We start from the raw sequence: 22,109 nt of genomic DNA, 5'->3' as shown, positions 1-22,109 counted from the left end.
AAGCCTGGGTCCAAAAAGCCTAAGAACCAGGAGTGCTGATATCCAAGCACAAGAGGACATGTATGCTCAGGCCAAGCAAAGAAAGAATCTACCCTTCTGCCACCATTTTGTTTTATTTGTGCCTCAGTGGATTGGATGATTCCCTCCCCACAACACTGGGGAGGACCATCTGCTTCAGTCAATTCACCAATTTTTCTTTTTCTTTTCTTTCTTTTTTTTTTGAAACAGAGTTTCATTCTTGTTGCCCAGGCTGGAGTGCAATGGCACTATCTCGGCTCACCACAATCTCTACCTCCTGGGTTCAAGTGATTCTCCTGCCTCAGCCTCCTGAGTAGCTGGGATTACAGGCATGCGCCCCTACGCCCGGTTAATTTTTTGTATTTTCAGTAGAGACCATGTTGGTCAGGCTGGTCTCGAAGTCCTGACCTCAGGTGATCCACCCACCTTGGCCTCCCAAAGTGCTGGGATTACAGGCTGAGCCACCACACCCAGCCAAGAAATAATCTTTTAGCAACTATCCGGGCATCTGTTAGCCCAGTTCAGTTGACACATGAAATTACCATCACAAATACCTGCACAGTGACATCTAGACTAATGTTTGACTAGAGATCTGGGTACTGCGTCCCAGCTAAATTAGCACATAAAATTAACCATATTGGATTATCTAGATGGACCCTAATTCCAATAACAAGTATTGTTATAGGAGAAAGACAAAGAGAGACCTGACACAGATAGAAGAGGAGATGGCGCTATGAAGGTGGAGGCAGAGATTGCAATGGCACAGCCACAAACAAGAAAGCCAAGGTGGAAGACACAGAGGAGCAACTCGTACCCTCGAGTCTTCAGAGAGAGCACGAACCTGCCAATACTTTCATTTTGAATTTCTGGCCTCCAGAACTGTTGGGGAATAAATTTCTGCTGTTTTAAGCCACTTAGCTTGTGCACTTTGCTATAGCAGACCCAGGACACTGATATACACCCTAAGGTAGAGCAGGTGATGCGGGACCAGAGGGGACCTTGGCTTTGACTTTGCAGGGGCAACAGCTGTAATGGACTTTGGGGAGCTTCTCAGGCTGTAGACCTGGGGAAATGCCTCTGTCTGTGGTTGCCCAGAGGCATGACGGCTGAGGCATCAGCATAAGCATCCACTGGTCTGCTGCTCGGCAGCTGAGGACAGGCAGATGACATCTGGAGGAGAAGCTTTGCTGAGCTCCATGGTGCTTACCAAGGGCCACTCTCCACGTGGTTCAAGCAAAAAGCCCAAGCCTCAGACAGGGCTCTGACGCTGATGCTCTGATACTGATCTCTGGAAAGTTTGCATCCGGACAGTTGCAAACTTTGGGTCTGGCCCTCCCAAAAACATCTGATCACATGTACTGGGCCCGGTGTGTATCTGGTCACCCAGTCTGGATGCCGACTGTGTTTCTTCTGTGGATTTGCTTGGTTGGAAATACGCCACAGTAATTACCAGAAATCCTCTCTGCCTGCTGGCCTACCCGGCCAGTCTGTGGGCTTTGTGTGCTGAAATAAGACTCTAAATGCTCTTTTAATGCAGTTTGGGGAACTTTTTTAATGTGTTCTAGTGGTTTATATCATCATTTGTACTGTACTAAAATTTACATGCCCTTTTTAAAAAAATAATATTGTCATGTAAATTTTTGTAAGCTCTAGGTTTATTTTATGACTCATAAACTTAGACAATATATTAAAATCTTGGAAGAATTTAATATCAGCAGCAGATTATCCTAAAAAAATACCCACCCCTAATCCTGGTATTCCAGGGACAGAGGCCTATCAAGTATGTTACAAGGTTTAATGGCTGTTAGTAAATTTTACTGCTGCCGTCAATAACTCTGTAATATATTGGGCCAGTTAATAGGTCAATGGAACATATTTATATCTTGCTATAAACTGTTTACCCAAGAACAAACTAATTTCTAATGATAATGAAACGCTGAGTCAATAAATATTAATTTTAGCATTTCTAATTTAAATACAATTTTTCACATCTGCCATAAAGGTTGAGCTGGCAGCATTAAAACATACATGATTGGTTTTGTGTACCAAGGGCAAATGTGTTAAAAGCTAACTGTAATATTTAGCCTATGAAGCAATGTTTGTGGATGACATAACCTTCAAGGTGTGTGATTCTTTATTTTGTTATTAAAGCCACAAAAATACTTAGGATGTCATCTGAAATATTTGTTCAATCACTGCACATTTTACTATATCTCCTACAGATAAACATATTTTAAGCGCATTTTTTTAAAATATACTTTTTAAAAGTCATGGCAAGCTTTCGTATTTAATACATTTTGAATTCAAATCCAACTTAAAAAAATCATTTTACTGTCTTTCATTGGGTTATCCAAGAGTTCAGTTAAGCTTTATAGTTCAACTGCATAAACTCAATCACATGTATCTCACTTTATGCTATGGACATGTTTCTAGTGAAGAGAACAATGTTGTAAATTGACTATGCTTCCAATAGATTTGAGAGTTAGAGAATGAATTGCCAATGGTGAGTCCTTTCGTAAAACAATAACACTTGGAAAGTACACGTTTGTAAGATTCTTCATCCTGTGGGATCTCCTAAAGAAGGATGCACTCACATATGAAAAAATATAGAGAGGCAATCTTAGCCATAGAACTTTTTTAACAACAGATAAAATGTTATGGTACATTATTCACCAGTAGACAAATATTTAAAGATCTCCTTTTGCCTGGCACTTTGCTGGGCCCAGCAGCTAGCCAGCCATCCTTTCCTCCATCCATCCATCCATCCATCCATCCATCCATCCATCCACCCACCCACCCACCCATCCATCCATCCATCTGTCCATTCATCCATCCATCTGTCCATCCATCCATCCGTCCGTCCATCCGTCCATCCCTCCATCCCTCCATCCCTCCATCCATCCTTTCATTCTTTCATCTATCCTTTTATTGTTTGTTTATGTCACTGATGTTGTCTGAGTTGCAGCTACTCTTAAGTTCCCTGACCTGAGTTTCAACTCATCTTATTTATTCTTCCAATGTCACTTGCTGTTATGGGCATTGCAAGATATTTAGTAGCAACCCTGGGCTACCCAGTTAGGACAATTAAATGTGTTTCCAAACATTGCCTAATGACCCCCAGGTTGGAGACGTGGAGCAAAACAGTCCCTGGTTGAGAATCACCAAAGTTGAAGACATACACACTGCATGTGTCCATGAAGCTGCATTATTGCCTGTGTACATCATGGAATGAAGAACAAACAGTAGAAGGGGCCTTAGAAGTCACCCACCTATGCCTGTATTTCTCAGACGAGGTCACACACCTAGCAGAAATGGCCTTCCCAAAGGCCACCAGACATTAGACCATCACCAGGACATGGCTTCAACCTTCTCCCTGTGCATAGCACTGAGGGCCCTTCCTCTGCTTTCCATAGGAGGGCAGGGTGGACAGAGACTGGCAAGTGGTGCAGTGGCTAAGGCAAATTTGCAGCTGACCCACACTGCACTGACCTGTACTTGAGGCTCGTCCTGTTCCAGCACTGGTGTCTCTTTCTAGAGGTTTCTCAGTGCATTGCTCTTCTTCCAGCTGCCTCTCACTCTGATGTAGGTAATCTGCATGAAACGCTGGTAAACGCAAAGATGATCTATTTGTCATCTGTAGGAAAGTGAAATGGGGCACTGTAGGGCGGGAGGGTGCCCCCCAACACCCAGCCGGTGCCTTCCCCACATCCGCCCACCCTGCTTTGTCTCTGTGGGGCTGGCATCCTGGCCTCTCTTGCCCTCTGGCTTCCAGAGGATGTGGGCCATGGGAGGAACTGGTAGGAGCTCTAAAGAAAGAGCGAGATCAAGGTGTGAACTCTCCTGGTGCCTTTCTTGGGAGGCTGTGGACTGGGTGGGGACAGCATCCTACCATGCATTCCCTAAAGCCCTTCTCAGTGGCCAAAGCCCTCACTGGGCTGGCGCCACTGTCCATGCCTTTTCCAGGCCCAGGTTGGCAACAGCTTCCTGCTGCTACTAGTTCCTGGGACGTAACCGTTCCTTGCTCACTTCCTCACTCTGCCCCCGGCTTGGTAAGCAGTCCTTCAAGGAGACCTTCTGCCTGCATCTGCCGGAACCTGATTGCTAGAGATCCTTCTCTGCTTTCTGATGAGCCCAGCCTCCAGCTGGTGGCCGTGGCCATTGTGCTTTGTAAAGGTCACTAGAATCTTCTCTTTTCTCTTTTATGCTTAAACTGATGCAATTCCCCCAATGAATGTGTTGTATTAAATATTAGGCTTCTTAATCTAGTATTTTATTAATATATTTTAATATTTAATGCTAACATTTTATGTGGAGTTCTCAGTCGTATTAATCTAGTAAATTTTGCTAATAAAATTAATTTTTTTTCTATTTTACCTTTTGAATAGTAAAGATTATGGGGGAGTAAAAATAATGAGATTTCATTGGGGTGAGTGATGGGGGAGAACAATTTATTTTCCTGAAAATGGATCCTGTTCACCCTCCTCTTATTATTACCTAAGTCTCCTGTAGGTATCTCATGTGACCAAAAATTGACCCTGAAATGAAAGTGGATGGGTACCTGTGAAAGGCTTCTTGGACAATTTTTAGGATTTTTAGGGTTGGAAAAACCTTATGGAAAATGGATGATCTTTTGGTTTCTAAATAAGAAAAGGAGGGCCTCCATGCTTTCTTAAGCAAGAGCCACCTTTGCTAAGAGGCCTCCCTTCCTCTCCACCCCTTTCCTCAATGCCCGAGTTGGCAGGCTCAGATCTTCACGTGATCTCGTCTCCAGATGACTGATTCAGTCCTGCAGCCAGCTGGGATATGTGCGCTGCTTCCAGTGGACGGCTTCACCTTCTCTGCTCACTGAGTGTTTGATGAGCCTTCCTTTCTTCCTCTTCCACCTTCAAGAGCGATTCTCCATCAGGGGAGACATGGCTGGGAGCACTTGGACAGGAGGGGAAGATCTCTTGCGCCAGCCGGTGGTCCCTGGCCATGGTGGGAGGTCTGCGTGTTGCATTGAGGATCTCCCTTCCCAGAACCCGGGCCCTCCTGCTCTCCTCCTACATGGCTCAGAGCCCCTTCCCCATCCTGAATCCCACCCAGGTTAGCTTGGACAATCCTACACGAACTGGACTTTTTCCTCTCTTGCCAGCTTCAAGAGGAACACCTTCTACGGACTTGTCCAACTGAAAAATATTTCTGCGTTCAAGGAGTCCTTGGAACAGACAGTCTGACAACTAATATCTTACAAGGTATTATTGCAGGTCTAGTCCTTAGGGTGAAACACTCCACTAACTTTCTTACTTTAAAACAGCCCAAATCTCTAGTGATGGAAAGAGCACACATGGGCTGGGGGAGTAGAGTGTTTCCCTGTTTAAGGCTTTCCATGGGGGACTGGGGGGCTCCGTGGACCTGGCCCCGCCTCTCCCCAGCAGCCCTTGACTCCGCCTCTGGCTTTACCCATGTGTTAGACTCCTGCTGCTGGAACAAACCCAAGCCTCCCTGCCTTTGCTCAGTCTCTCTTTGCTGCCTAGAATTTTCTATTTCCCTCTCCCTCTCCACGTTGTTTCCCTCTCCACGTTGTTTCCTTACTTAAAATGTGTTTTTCTGGGCCGGGCGCGGTGGCTCAAGCCTGTAATCCCAGCACTTTGGGAGGCCGAGACGGGCGGATCACGAGGCCAGGAGATCGAGAGACGATCCCGGCTAACACGGTGAAACCCCGTCTCTACTAAAAAATACAAAAAAACTAGCCGGGCGAGGTGGCGGGCGCCTGTAGTCCCAGCTACTCGGGAGGCTGAGGCAGGAGAACGGCGTGAACCCGGGAGGCGGAGCTTGCAGTGAGCTGAGATCCGGCCACTGCACTCCAGCCTGGGCGACAGAGCGAGACTCCGTCTCAAAAAAAAAAAAAAAAAAAAAAAAAGTGTTTTTCTTTAAATTAATGAATCATATAAAGAAGAAAAGTACTGACCATTATTTCAATCAAGAAGTTCCTATGTCGTCCCTTTGTTTCAGTCCCTTTTCTATTACAGATATATTTTTGTATAATTGTAAAGCATGCTTCATAATTTAATAATATTTCTAAGAAGCACATGAAGCTTGAACTTCAGGGCCCCTACCTACGGCTCCATCCTGTACTGGGGAATTTTATTCTCTCTCTTAAAAGCCACACAAGTTGTATAGTCCTCAGGCCCCCCAAAACCTGAATTTTCCCCCCACCTTCATTTCATGCATGAGCTTCTCCACGGTGTCACAAGTTGTTTAGGAATGGGATTCTGTTGGTGCAGCATGGAGCACCGGGGAATGGGTCGGGACCTGCTCTAGTGCCAGACCTTAGGCTATAGCCAATATATGCTATTACAAATAACACAGCAAGCCATGAGTTTATGCATTAATCTTTGTCCGTATTTCTTATTATTTCCCTGGAATAGGCTTCGAGGAGGAGAAGTACTGGGTAAAAAGGAAGAAATGGATTGATGGTTCTTGATACTCATTGGCCAGTCACTTTTCCCTGATAGACAGGCCGTCAGCAGGATGAGAATTCTACCCAACTGTGTCCTTGTCGGTACTTAAAAATCCTGACAATTTGATAGGTGACAAATGGGATCATCTTGTTCTAAGTTTTAACTATTTGAGTACTTGCCAGATGGAAACTTCTTCATTACCAATATCCATTTGTATACTCTTTACTTTTTTGTAAATACTCTGGCTGTCTCCTTGAGTCTTGGCATCTTCTAAAAACTCAACACATATACATGTTTGTGTATTAAGGGTGTTAATCCTTGTGGGGCATAAAGGTTTAAAATATAATTTCCCAGTTTGATACATGCTTTTTAATTTTTACATTGGAAGTTTTAGACATCAGAAGTCTTAAAACCATAAATGGTAATTTTGACTTATTAACGCTCTCACTAAGGTTTTGTTTTTACTTAGAATTCCCTCCTTCACCCATACACCCAAAGGTAAAATAATATTGCTGATTACTTGATTTTTATAATGAGCTTATTATTTCATCTAGTGCTTGTTGTCCTATATGATATGAGAGAAGTATTTAGGTTCAACAGTTTTTTCCTATTTAGCTAGCACTATTTATCCTGGCACCATTTATTAAATAATCAACCTATCTATTGCTCATAGATTTAAAAAGATGCCTCTATCACATTTTAAGTGCTTTGCATGTCTTAGGCACAGCTGTAAAGTGACTCGCTCTGTGCACTGGCTCCTGGACACTGCTTCAACGATTATAGTTGGATTATGCGTGTTCATATATAGAACTTGCTTATTACGCTCATTTTGACAAATATATTCTTTTCTAAAAATTCTCATTTTCTTAGAACATTTTATTAAGAAATATAATGCGTGTATTCAAAACGCATAAAACATATATGCAGAACTCAACAAATTATTTAAGAATAAACACCTATATAATTACCACCCCAGTCAAGAGACGGAACACTGACGGCCCCGAGTTGCCTAGCCTGACCCCAGCCTCAACTCACTGCCTCCAGACAGGGGCTACCACACTGACTCTCAGCATAATTGCAGACAAGTACAGATGCTGACACACCGTCATGGAATTTTGTACACTTTTGCATTTAATATAAATGGACTTTATATGAAAGAACTTAACATTCTTGGTGGGGTGTGGTGGCTCACGCCTCTAATCCCAGCACTTTGGGAGGCCGAGGCGGGCGGATCACGAGGTCAGCAGTTCGAGACCAGCCTGGCCAACATGGTGAAACTCCATCTCTACTAAAAATACAAAAATTAGCCAGGCATGGTGGCGGGCGCCTGTAATCCCAGCTACTCAGGAAGCTGAGGCAGGAGAATCTCTTGGACCCAGGAGGCGGAGGTTGCAGTGAGCTGAGACCGTACCATTGCTCTCCAGCCTGGGCAACAGAGCGAGACTCTGTCTCAAAAAAAAAAAAAAAAAAAAAAAAAAAAAAAAAAAGTTCTTTTGTATCTGGCTTCTTTCATTAAATGTTTTGTTTTGAAAACTTATTTACATTGTTATGTATAACTTAATTTCAATCATTTTCATTGCTAAATTCTCTAACATTAATATCCTACAATATATGTATCTGTTCTGCTGTTGCTGCAAACTTGGATTGCTTCCTGTTTAGGACTCTTCTGAATAATGCTGCTGTGGATTCCTGTGTATGTCTTCCAGGGCACGTCAGTCTCTATGCACCATGCTTCAGAGTGTATGGTGCCAGCTTCACCATGTATGCACATATTTCATATTGACAGTAATGCCACACGTTTACAGTATATCAGGCACATTTACACTCCCACCAGCAGGGTATAAATATTTCCATTGAACTCCATTTTCACCACTACTTGATATTCATTATCTTTTTCATTTTAGCCTTTCAAGTGAATATGACAGCATTTCTTGAGGCTTGAATTTACATTTCTCTGCTGACTCGAGCACTTTTTATAAACTTACTGGCCATTTGGATTCACATTTGTGAAGTGTTTGTTCATGTCTTTTGCCCATTTTAAACGGAGTTGTCCAACCTTTTCATGTGGTTTTCTAGAGATTTTTTTACGTATTCCGGGTTTGTGCTTTTTGTTGGCATGTGAATTGAAAACGTCTTCCTTCTTTTGTTTTGTGGCTTGTTTGTTCATGTACTTGACGGTATCTATGGATAAAAAGATGCTCTTTTTTAAGGCATTCAAATGTGCCAGCCAATTCCTTTACGGCTACTTTGTGTGTCCTTTTTAAGAAATATTTTTCTACCTTTAAATCATGAAGATGTTTGTCTACATTGTCTTCTAAACAGGGTATTCTTTTGCCTTTCACACTTCAGTCTATAATCTCTTGGACTAGAGTTTTGCATATAAAATAATCCAATATTTTTTTCCACATGGATATCTAATTTTCCCAGCATTGTTTTTGAAAGTCTATCCTTTTCCCCATTGTTTTACAATTCCACCTTTGTCCTAAGTCAATTGCCATATATGTATATGTTGGATTCACACCCTTAAATTCAGTACTGGTGGTCTCTTTGAACATCCCTTTGCTAATACACACTGTCTTAATTAATATAACCTTATAATAAGCTTTAATTTCTTACAAAGCAATTCTTCATACTTGTTCTTTTCTTTTAAGGTGACCAGAGCTGTTCTTGGCACTTTGGATTTTTATATGAACTTTTAAATCAGCTTTATAATTAGATCCTCTTTAGATCTAGTGTATTCCCATTCACAAGCCACTGATCAGCTTAGGGGAGTTAACATTTTTATGCTATTGTATCATCCAATTCACATGCATGGTTTATGTCTTCATTACTTACATCGCCTTTAACTTAATTGGTTTTATAGTTTCCTATGTAGATGTGTTACCCATAGTATGTGCAATATTTATTCCTATATATCTGATATTTTTAATAATATTGATAATAATACTTTACATTTTTCATTTTTTGTTGTAGATGACTATATGAAAGAGGATGTATGTTTATTAACTTTGTCCCTAGAGAAGTTTTAAAGTTACTTCTTAATTCATTAATTAATCTGAAAATCCATTTGGGCTATTGATATACACAATTGTTTATTTGTGATTTTATTTTATCATTTTCAAAAATGACAGTGTTATTTCTTCATTTCTAATTAATCTTTCAGCTTTTCTTTGGCTGTTCCTCCAACTGCATGGGCAAGAACCTCCAAGACAATCTTGAAATGAAATTGAAAGAGTGAGTATGCTGGCATCGTTCTGTATAATTTCATCTTCCTGATAATTTTTAGAATGATCATTTTCAAGTTTAATGAAATTCTACTGGGATTTTCATTGGGATTGAAATTTGACATCTGTATCATATTGGATCTTCAAGTCCAGAAGTAAAGGATTTGCATTTATTTTAGTGGATATTTGATGAAAGGTAAAATCTTTATTTGCTGCCTACAAATGTGTGTGTGCTGTGTATAAGCACAAACATGCTTATATGTGTTCATACCTGTACACACACATAATAGTTGTAATAGTGCACATACATGCTTATATATGCTCATACATGTACACACACATACTAGTTATAATACACTAACTCTAGCTCTATATGTGCCCATGTATTGGTGTTTGTATGTGATTGAACTTATTAATTTTGTTAATTATATCCTCTACAGGCTCACATTCGTTGTGTATTTGATTTTCCAATGCTGAAGAAAGTAAATTAAATCTTCCCTCTATGACCACGGTTTCATTAATTCATATTTTACTTATAATTATTTTTCCTTGATACAATTTGATTTACATTGCTTACTGTATATGGGACAATGACTGCTATTCCTTCTCAGGCTATTTTAATTATCATCAATATAAAATATATGCTTCTTTGTCCTGTTTAAATATTCCTGACTTGAATCCTACTTTCTCAACTTTTGATAGTGCCACATTGGCTTTCTTTTGGTTAGCATTTACTGTCTGACTCTTTAAAAATGTTTTTACGATTTGGTTTAATATATGTGTACAAGCAAGGCCAAACTGTGTATAAGTTATGTGTACTGATATGCAAATTTTTTTATAGAAAAGTTGGAGTCAGTCACAATTGTTATCATCACTAATATGCTTTGGCTTTATTTCTGTCCTCATTCCCCTGTTTTGTTTTCTATTTGGTAATAAAACTGAATTTTAATTCTTCTAGTTAAATCCTTTGATAAAGCATCTTCCAAGGGACCTGGGCTGGCCCCACCAAATTGCAGCCCTCCGGCCATGCTGGAGAGTGATGTCAATGCCAACAGCGTCCTGCTGTGCTGGGGAACCTGGAGTGTGAGTCTGGTGCACCCTGTTTCCAACAGTTCGATTACGGCGCCAGCACAAGACGAGATCTCTACAGAGCTTGCCACAAACACCTGCACCTGCAAAATGGGCTCCTTTACTCTCCCAGGATTGCTGTTTTACCACTGGGAAATTCCAGTCCATTTTTAATGAAAGCAAAAAAACCACGTTGATAAAATAAACATTATCTGAGAACTCAACCCACTTTGCTGAAAGACATTGTCAGTAACCCAAGCTCAGCAATGGTGAAATCAGAAAGAGTAAAGGTAGAGTACAGCTTCTGTCCTGAATCCATCTGATCCTTGTGGTTAATCACACTCTGTGTGTTTTACTATTTCACTTTCCACCAACCAGCATTGGGACGTCTGGTGTAGGGCGCAGTTAGTATAATCTAACCAAGGAAAAAACAGTTCACCACATGCAATCAACTTGACTTCCTTTGGGTCCTAGAGGCAGCAGAATTGCTATAGGGAGGACAGCACCAATAATAATCATTTAAAAATCAATATGTTTGAATAAAATGTTTGTCTAAAGGTTTTATTTCCTCACTTAAATTTGTTGCATTTATTAATAACTGATAACTATAAAAGTAGAATAAGGCCGGGCACAGTGGCTCACACATGTAATGCAAGCATTTTAGGAGGCATAGGTGGGAGGATCATGAGGTCACAAGTTCGAGACCAGGCTGGCCAACATGGTGAAACCCTGCCTCTACTAAAAATACAAAATTTAGCCTGGCACGGTGGCAGATGCCTGTAATCCCAGCTACTCAGGAGGCTGAGACAGGAGAATGGCGTGAACCCAGGAGGCAGAGGTTGTAGTGAGCTGAGATCATGCCATTGAACTCCAGCCTGGGTGACAAGAGCAAGAATCAGTCTCAAAAAAAAAAAAAAAAAAAAAAAAAGAGAGAGAGAGAGAAAAAAAAATAGAATAAGTGTAATTTTGTAAGAAAAAAGGATACTTTCATTTAAACTTGGGATATAGAGAGAAAGATGACAAGTGTGCAAAATATTTGCCTTATTTTTGGGGAAAAAGTAAATTGTAGTTATAAATTTTCAGCATTTATAAAAAACATATTTAAAGGTAAGACAAGAGAAGAGAAATAGTATATATAAATTACAAAACACTAAAGCAAATAAGTAAGAAAAAAATTTAAGCCAACTAGGTAAAGTATGAAAGATAAAAAACAGTAAGAAAATCAAACACATCAATTAACCCAGTACATGTGCATGCATTTATTTTGTACATTAGAAGAGGAGATTAGATAAAAAGAAAAAATAGCGATGTGCTGTGTATAAGAAATACACACCAAGTAATTTGATACAAAAAATTCAAATATTAAAGGGCTGAAAAATAGACTGTAAAAAAATTTGGCAAGAGGTATCAAAAATAAAGGAAAAGACACGAGAAGAAAAGAAAAAAAATGAAAGGACATGAAAGCAGTAGTATTTTGAAGGAGGGTGGGGAAACACAAATACTTGTAGACACGTGAACATAGTCTCAACCCAATAGTAGGGAGTGTATTCAAGATGCAGCAATGAAGAGAGATTATATTTTGCTAGTACAGATTAATGTAATCATGAGTGACAGCAATGGCAGGGAACAGGAGGCATGTTTATTCACATTCACTGTGGTTTGCTGGATGTATTTTGCTGGAGCATTTTTGAAGAGCTTATAGCAGCAAATATCAACATTTACAGTGTGCACACATCCTTAACAGCAAATCGCTTCTAGAAACTATCCTATAGAAATATTAATACAATTACATAGAGCTGAAAGTGCTCAGTATGGCAGCATTGTTTGCAATAGCTAAAAGCTGGAACCAGCTTGAATTCTCATCAATTGTAAAGTAATTAAATATACTATGGTACACCCATCCTATAAAATACTATATGGGGTAGCAAAAATACTAATGTTAGGAACCTGAGAAAATATTTGCAAACCCATACATCTGAGAAAAATCTGATATCCAAAATTTCTAACGAACCCAAACATCTCAAAAACCAAATAATAACTCTGTTAAAAAATAGGAAAAGGGCTTGAACAGACATTTCTTAAAGAAAGACATATACATGGCAAACAGGTACCATTTATGAAAACATGCTCAACTTCATTTATCATCAGGAAAATGCAAATTAAAATCACAATGCAATATCATCTCATATCTGTTGGAATGGCCATTATCACAAAGACAGAAAATAAGCATTGGTGAAGGTATGAAGAAAAGGGAAGCCCTGAACACTGTTGGTGGAAATGTGAATTAGTACAGCCATTATGGAAAACAGTGTAGAGGTTCCACAAAACATTAAAAATAGAACTACCCTATGATCCGGAAGTCCTGCTTCTGCATATATATCCAAAAGAAATGCAAAGAGTCTTTCAAAGAGGTACCCCCACTGTCACATTATTTGCAGCATTTTTCACAATAATCAATGTGTGGAATCAACTTAGTTGTCCACTGATGGATGAATGGGTAAGTGGATACGTACGCAGTGGAATACGATACACAGTGGGATACTATACTATACCTAAGAAGGAAGTCCTGTGATTTGTGACATGGGTTAACCTGGAGTACATTATGCTAAAGGAAATAAGCCAGTCACAGAAAGACAAACACTACATACTCTTAATTGTAGGTGGAATTTAAAATTTGCAAACTCATGGAAACAGAGTAGAGTGGTGGTTGCCAAGGACTGGAGAGGTGGAGGGTGGGGAGATGTTAGTTAAAAGGTACAAAGTTTCTGTTAGAATGAAAAAATTTTGGAGATCTCTTGTACAGCATGATGATAATAGTTAATAAAAATATATTTGAGACTTGAAAATTGCTAAGAGATTAGATCTTAAATATTCTCACCATGAAAAAGAAAACAAACATGAGAGGTAATAGATGTGTGAATGAGCTCAATTTAATCATTTTACAATGTATGCATGCATCAAAACATGACATCGTATACTGTATCACGAGTTCAGTAGTTCAAGACAAGCCTGGCCAACATGGTGAAACCCTGACTCTACTAAAAATACAAAAATTAGCTGAGCATGGTGGCGCGTGCCTGTAATCCCAGCTACTCAGGAGGCTGTGGCAGGAGAGTCGCTTGAACCCAGGAGGCAGAGGTTGTAGTGAGCCGAGATTGCGCCACTGCACTCCAGCCTGGGCACAGAGTGAGACTCCATCTCAAAAAAAAAAAAAAAAAAAAAAGAAGGAAAAGCATGTGAGAAATAAGAAATAGCCTAGAGATTTTTGTTCAAGGAGTTGCAGCTAAAATCAGGGGATGTATCATTAAAGGTATAAGGCACCAGGGGTTTGTCTTCAAACTTCTTAGGTTGAGGGGTCAATGTCAAGTCAAAAGGAATACTCACAAAAATAAGGGCAACATACTGAGAACAGCTTGTATGATTTTTATGGTTATTTGAATAAAACAAAGTTCTTTATGAGACTTTAGTTTCCAAATAAAATGCAATCTGATTAGCTTGGGTGGATGCAGATATAATTTTAGCATCTAGAAGGAATGTGTTTATTGTTTCATGCCTTATTTTGTATTAGTTATCGTTATTTACTAAGGATTTACTAAGGTGATTTTTACTAAGGTGCTAGGTTTTTACCCACTTTTTAGAAACCTAATAGTCATATATGTATCAACTAATATCGTGATAGAAGCGCTACTGTGTCCATTTCACGTATACCTGAAGCCACTGGAAAAGAGTTAATTATAGATACCTCAGCCTTCTGAGTAGCTGGGACCACAGATGCATGCCATCACGCCCAGCTAATTCTTAAATTTTTTTTTTGTAGAGGCTGGATGCGGTGGCTCATGCCTATAATCCCAGCACTTTGGGAGGCTGTGGTAGGCCTATCCCTTGAGCTTAGGAGTTCAAGAAGCATGACAAAACTCCATCTCTACTAAAAATGCAAAAATTACCCGGGCATGGTGGTGCGTGCCTGTAGTCCCGTTACTCGAGAGGCTCAGGTGGGAGGACTGCTTGAGTCTGGGAGGCAGAGGTTGCAGTGAGCTGAGATCATGCCACCACACTCCAGCCTGAGTGACAGAGCCAGACCCTATCTCAAAAAATATGTATATTACAGATACCAAGAATTATCCTTCGCCTTAGCAGCAAATAGGCATGAGACAAAAGCGCTGGGATAGAATAAAAATGTTAATTCCCTATGGGCTTGCCTAAAACTCCAAACAAAAAGTTTTAGCATATTCGCCCATTCAGGATAGACTAATTTACACAATCAACTAAAAATATAAAGATCTCGAACTACCAGTGGTTTACAGTAACAATAATCCTTTGTGATCATGGAGGATCTGCTGTGGCATTCTCCGGATTCTCTTTGCTACAGGCCCCCGGCTGACAGAGCAGCCCACGTCTGGGAGGCTCCGGGTCTCCTGGAAGAGGGAAAAAGGAAATCATGGCAGTCTCCTGGGTGTGATCGCTACTGCTTGGGAGTGGCCAGTGTAGCTTCTGCTCACACTCATTGGCTAAAAGAGGTCACATGACCAGGCCTGTTGTGAATGGGTGGCCATGACAAGGAAGGGCTCCTGGAAGGGCTAGCATTTGTCACACCCTGTATTCAACAGTTTTAACAATATCTAAGAGATGGGCCCTGCCATCTTGACTGTTAGAGTCACAAACACACACTCACAGATTATCAAACACAGCCATAGTCTATTGAAAAGCTGTAAGAAGAAAAGTGCGTAAGAGTCTTGTGTTGGTCAGCCCAGAATTAAATATGGATAAAAGTGGAAAAGCTGAGCAAAATGAAATACCGAGCTAGGGAGACCTTACAAGAGAGACTTAACACCTTAATAAACTCTCGCTAAGTGGGGCATGGGCCTGAGTGCAGCCCTGGGACTGTGGAGAAGACAGCGCTGAACCATGTGATTCCTCCCATCTTAAATATACACACACATGTACGTGCATATGGATATATGCCTGGAATTAACATCAGGTAGAATCTCCTTTTTACTGAGGAAATTTTCATGCAGCGTTCACAAGACACCCTGATAAACTGCACACCTTTTTCAACCTCCTCTGCCGTTTCCCCAAGGAACGCCTTCACTAATATCACATTTCATAGAGTTCCCTCAGTGTGCTTTTGTGCGTGTTACTCCTTCTTTCTAGTATATCATAAATCCTCAATAAACATTCATTTAAGAGTAATAAATGAAGAAAAACTGAGATGAGGAGATAAAGCTACATGACAATAGGAAATGTGGGGAGGGTGCACAGGCTCTAATCAGATGGGGCTGGAGATTCTGCAGGAAGCATCTGACCCGTGAAGTCACTGTCACAGGGGTAAGAAGACAGTCATCGTCTGACTTTTTATTTCTTTTTGTTGTTGTTGTTTTTGGAGTCCTACACTGTCAAGAAGGAGACGTGGAGATGTGAGTTGCCACTGACCCTGAGGAGCGAGCACTGGGAGAGAGGTGGGGGCACGAGGGTGGGTGCTGAGGTCTGCAGGGACCGTGACACATTTGCCTGAGCCTGGAGTGGATGGTATGGTACCTGTGGTGCCAAGCTTCCGAATGAGAGGATTATGTCTATTCTTCAGGTCATGTTATTATACTTCTTTTTAATATTAATCAGAGAAACTGGAAAGCTTTATTGCAGAGATGACATGTGTACCTCTTTCTCACAGACCCGCACAGGATGTGTTGGCTCCTGCTCATTGATTTGACAAGGGGACTGCAAGCTCCTCTCTACTGAGCAAAATGAAGTATCCCCATAATTGGCCATAAAAAGATGCACAGCACAGGCTCGCTGTGATTCCAGGCTGCAGGCGAGGACCCACTCTGTCACGGTGGCTTCAGTTTGTCCCTGGGCTGATTTCCACTGGCTGCAAAGTTCGTAATGTATCCAGGTTATTTCAATCGTGTCTGTGCAGCTGGACTTCAATTTTTTAAAAGCCCTTGTTTAAATCCAACTCTATTTCTACACTGGCCAAATCAAAAACATCACTCCGCCTTCCAGAACTAACCTACTTTATCATGATTTATACTTGGAAACATGAGCCTTGCCAAGAAACACACGACCTCTGCCCAATATTAATAATTGCAGTATGGAGATAAAGTCTATTACATGGGATAATTCTCTACATGGCTGAACATATTTAAAGGAAAAAGATGAGATTCCTGCTTTCCACACACAGGAGTGAATGGCTGTTCACTGGCAGCAGAGTTCATGGGGAATATGAATGAAGAAATGCATTCTGAGCACTTCCAAAAATGAACTTAATACGAGCTATTTTAGAGCTGAGAGCAGAGGGTATGGAACTGTGCTAGGAAGTGTTCAACAACCAGTTCTCCAAGGCGGAAAGTCCTGATCGATAGTGGTTGTCAGTTTCTGGGGTGCAAATATTCCTACTAGGTGGCCCTCCAATATACGGTATTTTTACCATATAGCTAACATTGACATAAGTAACCTCAAGAGGACAGTTTACTGGAAAATGTCATAAAATAATTAGAAAGTTATTTGTTTGGGGCACCTATTACATTTTATAAAATATAATTTACTTAATGTTAAATGTATATAATTTAGTATTTAACAATAGCTCTGTTTAACAAAGATTCACAAATTCCTGAAAATTTAACACCTGGCTCCCATGAGCTGGTACATGTCAGCTCCAGCACGCCACGGGGCCGTGGCCAGATGCTATCTGTGTGGGTGTGTGTTTAAGAAGAATAATCTCGCAGACAGAGGAGTGAATCTGAGTACCACGCAATACATTTCAATCTATTTTACCTTTCCTGGGGTCTGGTGGCAGTTTGGCCGGTGCTCAAATTGGCAGCCTTGTGGAGGCGCCATCCTTCTGAGCGTGAGCCGGCACATGGGGCCGTGTCCTCGGGCGGAATTCTCGGAGGCTTCCAAGTCTATTGTACACATTCCTGAAAGTAACTATTGTGCACATTTTTTTTTCTCAGTATCTAAATCCTTTAAGATGTCCTTGCTTTGGGTAAGATGAAGTGATCCAGAGTGTTATATTTCCTTGTATCATCTCTAAAACAGAAATCAGAGAAGGTAAGAGACTTGGGCACTTTTCTACAATAGTTATTAATACATAAGCCTGGCCTCATGGGGTTGGAGGAGCACCAAGAGTAACTGGAATCAGAGGCCAAGAGGCACAGCCTGTGGGGCAACGTGGAAGGGACCGGCTGTGAGGAATGTGCTAAGGGGTTTCCCATGCATGCTGGAGCCACCGGGGGCGGGTGGGAAAGGCAGTATCCTGTGGGCTTTGCATTCTGACTCTGATCTGCGTATTTCTCTGAATCTAAATAAGGTAGAGTGGTGGTTGCCAGTGCTTCGCTTGAGCAAGGGCACCAGACGTCTGCTCTGTGGTTTACACCGGGGATGGAATGGGCTCCATGATGAGCCATTTATTCATGTTGGAAGAATGGAGCAGAGGCCTGTCCAGTGATAACAGATACCGACCGACTGCAGCACAGATCCTTCTTAAAGTTAAGGTTCCCAAACCTGCTTTCAAGGTGGAAACTCAGTAAAGCAGCAAAAATCCGACAACTTGAGGGTCTTGCTACTCATGTACAGTGGGTATGAGGGTGGCTGGGACCCAGGCACCTACTGAGCTCAGCTTCAGGCCAGAGTAAGAGGCCTGGGGGGGTTGAGCAAATCTAATTCCTTCCTGGCCAAACCTCTCACAGGGACATGGCTTCTGACCTGGAGCAGCCCAGAAGGAGAGGAGGAGGAAAGTCTGTCTTTTTCATTTTTTATTTTTTTGAAACAGAGTTTCACTCTTGTTGCCCAGGCTGGAGTGCAGTGGCCCGATCTCAGCTCAGTGAAACCTCCCCCTCCTGGGTTCAAGTGAGTCTCCTGCCTCAGCCTCCCGAGTAGCTGGGATTACAGGCATCCGCCACCACGCCCGGCTAATTTTTGTGTTTTTAGTAGAGATGGAGTTCCACCACATTGGCCAAGCTGGTGTCGAACTCCTGACTTCAGGTGATCCGCCCACCTCGGCCTCCCAAAGTGCTGTAATTACAGGCGTGAGTCACCACGCCCGGCTGAAAGTCTGTCTTATGGAAGGTTTTTAAGGACTTGGAGTCGAAGGCTCACTGCTGTTAGGCCAAGCCTGTTTTGAGCACTTATTTTCTGCACTGTTACATGGTGGGTTTTCCAGAAATCCAGCAGCACCTTTAAGTAGTCTTCAGCTGTCCTCAACGCCTGGACCCCCCAGTCCTTCTTATTAATATTAATAATTGTGGAGCTACTCAGAGATTTGATAGGAATTGAAAGGAAGCTTTTGGTCTCTGGGTAATATGGAAATCTCCGTTAAGGTAAGAGGATGTCCTAATTTGGAGGCTCTAAAAAGGTCAAAAATTCTAAGGGTTATCTTTTTTTAAATTCACTATATTTAAGGTGTACGGTATGATGCTTTCATATACATAGACAACGTGAAGTAGTTATTGTAGTCAACCAGATTAACATATCCATCTCTTCACAGAGTTACGTATGTGTGTGTGTGTGTGTGTGTGTGTGTGGTAAGAGCAGCTAAAATGTACTCTCAGCAAATTTATAGTATACAATACATATTGTTGGCTACAGTCCTCACGCACTCCATTACATCTCTAAACTTTTTTCTCAGCTGTAACTGTGAGTTTGTATGCTCTGACCTACTTCTATTTCCCTTATCTGTCTACTGCAACCACTGTTCCACTCTCTGTTTCTATGTATTTGACTATGTTTTTTTACATTCCACATATAAAGTGAGATCATGCAGTATTTATCTTCCTGTGTCTGGCTTATGTCACTTAGCATAATGTCCTCCAGGTTCATTAATTTTGTCACGAATGGCAGGATCTCCTTTCACAGGTTGAATAATATTTCATTATGCGTGTGTATGTGTGTGTATATAGACATTCACATTTTCTTTATCCATTCATCTGTCAGCGGACACTTACGTTGTTTCTACATCTTGACTATTGTGAATAATGCTGACGTGAACATGAAAACCTGAATATCTCTACAAGGAATGTGTTTTGTTTCCATTGGATTAGATACCCAAAAGAGGGATTACTGGGTCATATAGTCGTTGTATTTTTAATTTTTTGAGGAGTATCTCTCTTTATCTTAAGCCACGTGTTTAAGAGGCATTTTCCTGGAAGCTTTCTAGGTGGGTTAGATCACCATGTGAGGGGCTTGGCTCAGGATGACAATTTATAAGTGACTAGCTTCTGGTAGAAGCTTCTGGCAAGAGAGCAGTGTCTGGGAACACTGTCCCAGCTCTGCTGTGTGCTGATCACACCCGACGTCGTGGTAGGGCTGAGATCAATAAAGGGAACAGCTAAAAGCGTGAGTACAATTGACCTGCTCAGTGACAAGGAAAAGTGCTCACACGGAAAAGAATGGTGAAAAGTCAATTCCATTTTTGAAAAATCTGTCAGATTAATTAAAATACAGTGTAGTACAGGAGAGCTAATTAATAGCCCCTCAGCCTCCCTCTCCTTATCTGCAGCTTTTGTTCTCTTCAGCCCCCTCCTTCACACAACGTCAGGAACTGCAGGCTCGGAAGTGCTGGCTTTGCCTGACACAAGAGTTGAGCACTGGGTCACAGTAAGGTAAACTGACATGAACAATTAGTGTCTGTTTCTAGAACAAATAGAAACCAACTAGCTATTAATGCTGTCATTTTTAATCCTCTTAAATTATTTGATTACAATCAAAGCACAAAAACCATTAGATGAGACCACTTTTTATGGCATAATTGATTTTTAAAATTGTCCTATTTTATTTTACAGTTTGTAAAAAAAAGTGCAAGTAACTCCTGAAGCCTTGCATGAAGACATTCCTAGAAATTATTAAAGCTATGACACCAAATTACCTGAGTGATTACACCAAGATATTTGACCGGTTTGCCTGTCAACTTGTAGGCAGCTTCTACTATGGTTGTTAACCATCCTTGATTGGTCGAGACAGCCTGCTTCCCAAGAGGAAACTTTTAGGATGAAAAAATATAATCAGAGGGGACCCTCCAGAAGACAGAAGGCAAAAGGATTCCAAAGTGGACCACCGTGGGCTCAACTGTTTGGAAAGTCTGTACAGAGCCTGTCAAATCATCTGTCGGTAGCAATTATTTTGATAAATTTGCCACACAGTTGCATCTTATCACTTGCATTATTTCACGAGACATCACCGGGAAGCACAAGTCTCTATTTGGGTTCCCTCTTGATGCAAACAAGAAAAAGGAACCAGTGACTTTTCACACATGGGGTTTACTTGAAAAATCTCTTGGAATACTTGCCAGAGTTCATCTCCTTCCACGAATCCTAGGACTTCATCCACTTGCCTAAAGGAAAGTTAATCTTCTGCTGTTGAGTATTTTCCTGGCATCGGCCTTTCTGTTCTGAGAGCACACAGAATGCCAGCCTCAGTGACCTTCACCAACATGATGCATTTCCAGCAAGCACACTGCATACTGCCTTGCCTCACACGCCTATGTTAGCTAGCACATCAGGCACAAATTCAAGAGCCTTTGCTATTTCCGTCACTGAAGAGCATTTGCATCCCGAAAGGCCCGGTTAAGATATTAGGTGAAGAGATTAATGAGTTCCCTGAACTGTAATAAGGCGGGAGGGGGGCGATTAAAAAAAACAAATAAACATAAAATCATAACCGGGGGGATCTGCCTCGGCTTGGAAAGCTCCAGGCTGTGTCCTGATTCAGGGTGCAGCATTGATAGGTTAGTCCTGAGAGCACTGTGATATGGAGTGTTTCCTAGTCTGCACGCCTTTGTAAAAAGGGAGTTTATATCCAAATATAACCAAACCTTGCTTAATATCATAAACCCCAAAGAATCAAGCAATCAAACACTGCTTCAAGTACAAGGATCTGCGATTTGCATGACATTAGAACTTAAAGACAGCACAGAAGGGACTGTTGAGTGGGGAAGAAAGAAGGCCCTAGCTATGATATATTCCTTCCCCCATGACATGTGCCTCTTCCTGGACTGGGGCCAGGAGATGGAGAATACAGAAGACAACAGAGCAGTAGAGAACACGGTAGATTCGGCGGCGAGCAGACCCCAGCAGGTCATGGGAAGGACGGACATGAGAACAGCCATTGAAAGGACCCTGCCTGCTTCTAATCTCTAGTCTATTAACTTGCCCAAGGTGGTTGCGTAACTTTGGACAAGTTACTAAAACTTCTCTGTCTCGGTTTTCTTACCTGTAAAATGGAGATAATCATAGAAACTTTCTGGAAGGGTTATTAAGAGAATCCAGTGATTTAATATTTATAAATGACTCAGAGCTGCACTAGACAGCTCATGAAGGAGTTCATTGATCACAGCTCCAAGGAAAGGAAACATAGAATGTTATGA

The 22,109-nt window shown here is 41.3% G+C and overlaps 1 protein-coding gene across 1 annotated transcript in view; it reads right to left on the bottom strand.

The window, feature by feature from the left end:
- Positions 1–18,964, bottom strand: part of MGMT (O-6-methylguanine-DNA methyltransferase) — a 984,888-nt gene extending 965,924 nt beyond the window's left edge. The window contains exon 1 of the mRNA XM_050804466.1: positions 18,961–18,964. The gene's annotated coding sequence lies outside the window, so the exon portion shown is untranslated. The remainder of the gene's footprint in view (positions 1–18,960) is intronic.
- Between the last annotated feature and the right edge of the window lie 3,145 nt (positions 18,965–22,109).

This window comes from Macaca thibetana, chromosome 9, assembly GCF_024542745.1.
Source record: "Macaca thibetana thibetana isolate TM-01 chromosome 9, ASM2454274v1, whole genome shotgun sequence".
NCBI classification, from domain to species: Eukaryota; Metazoa; Chordata; class Mammalia; order Primates; family Cercopithecidae; genus Macaca; species Macaca thibetana.
The sequence above is the reverse complement of the archived record's forward strand: the minus strand, read 5'-3'. Positions and strand labels throughout refer to the sequence as shown.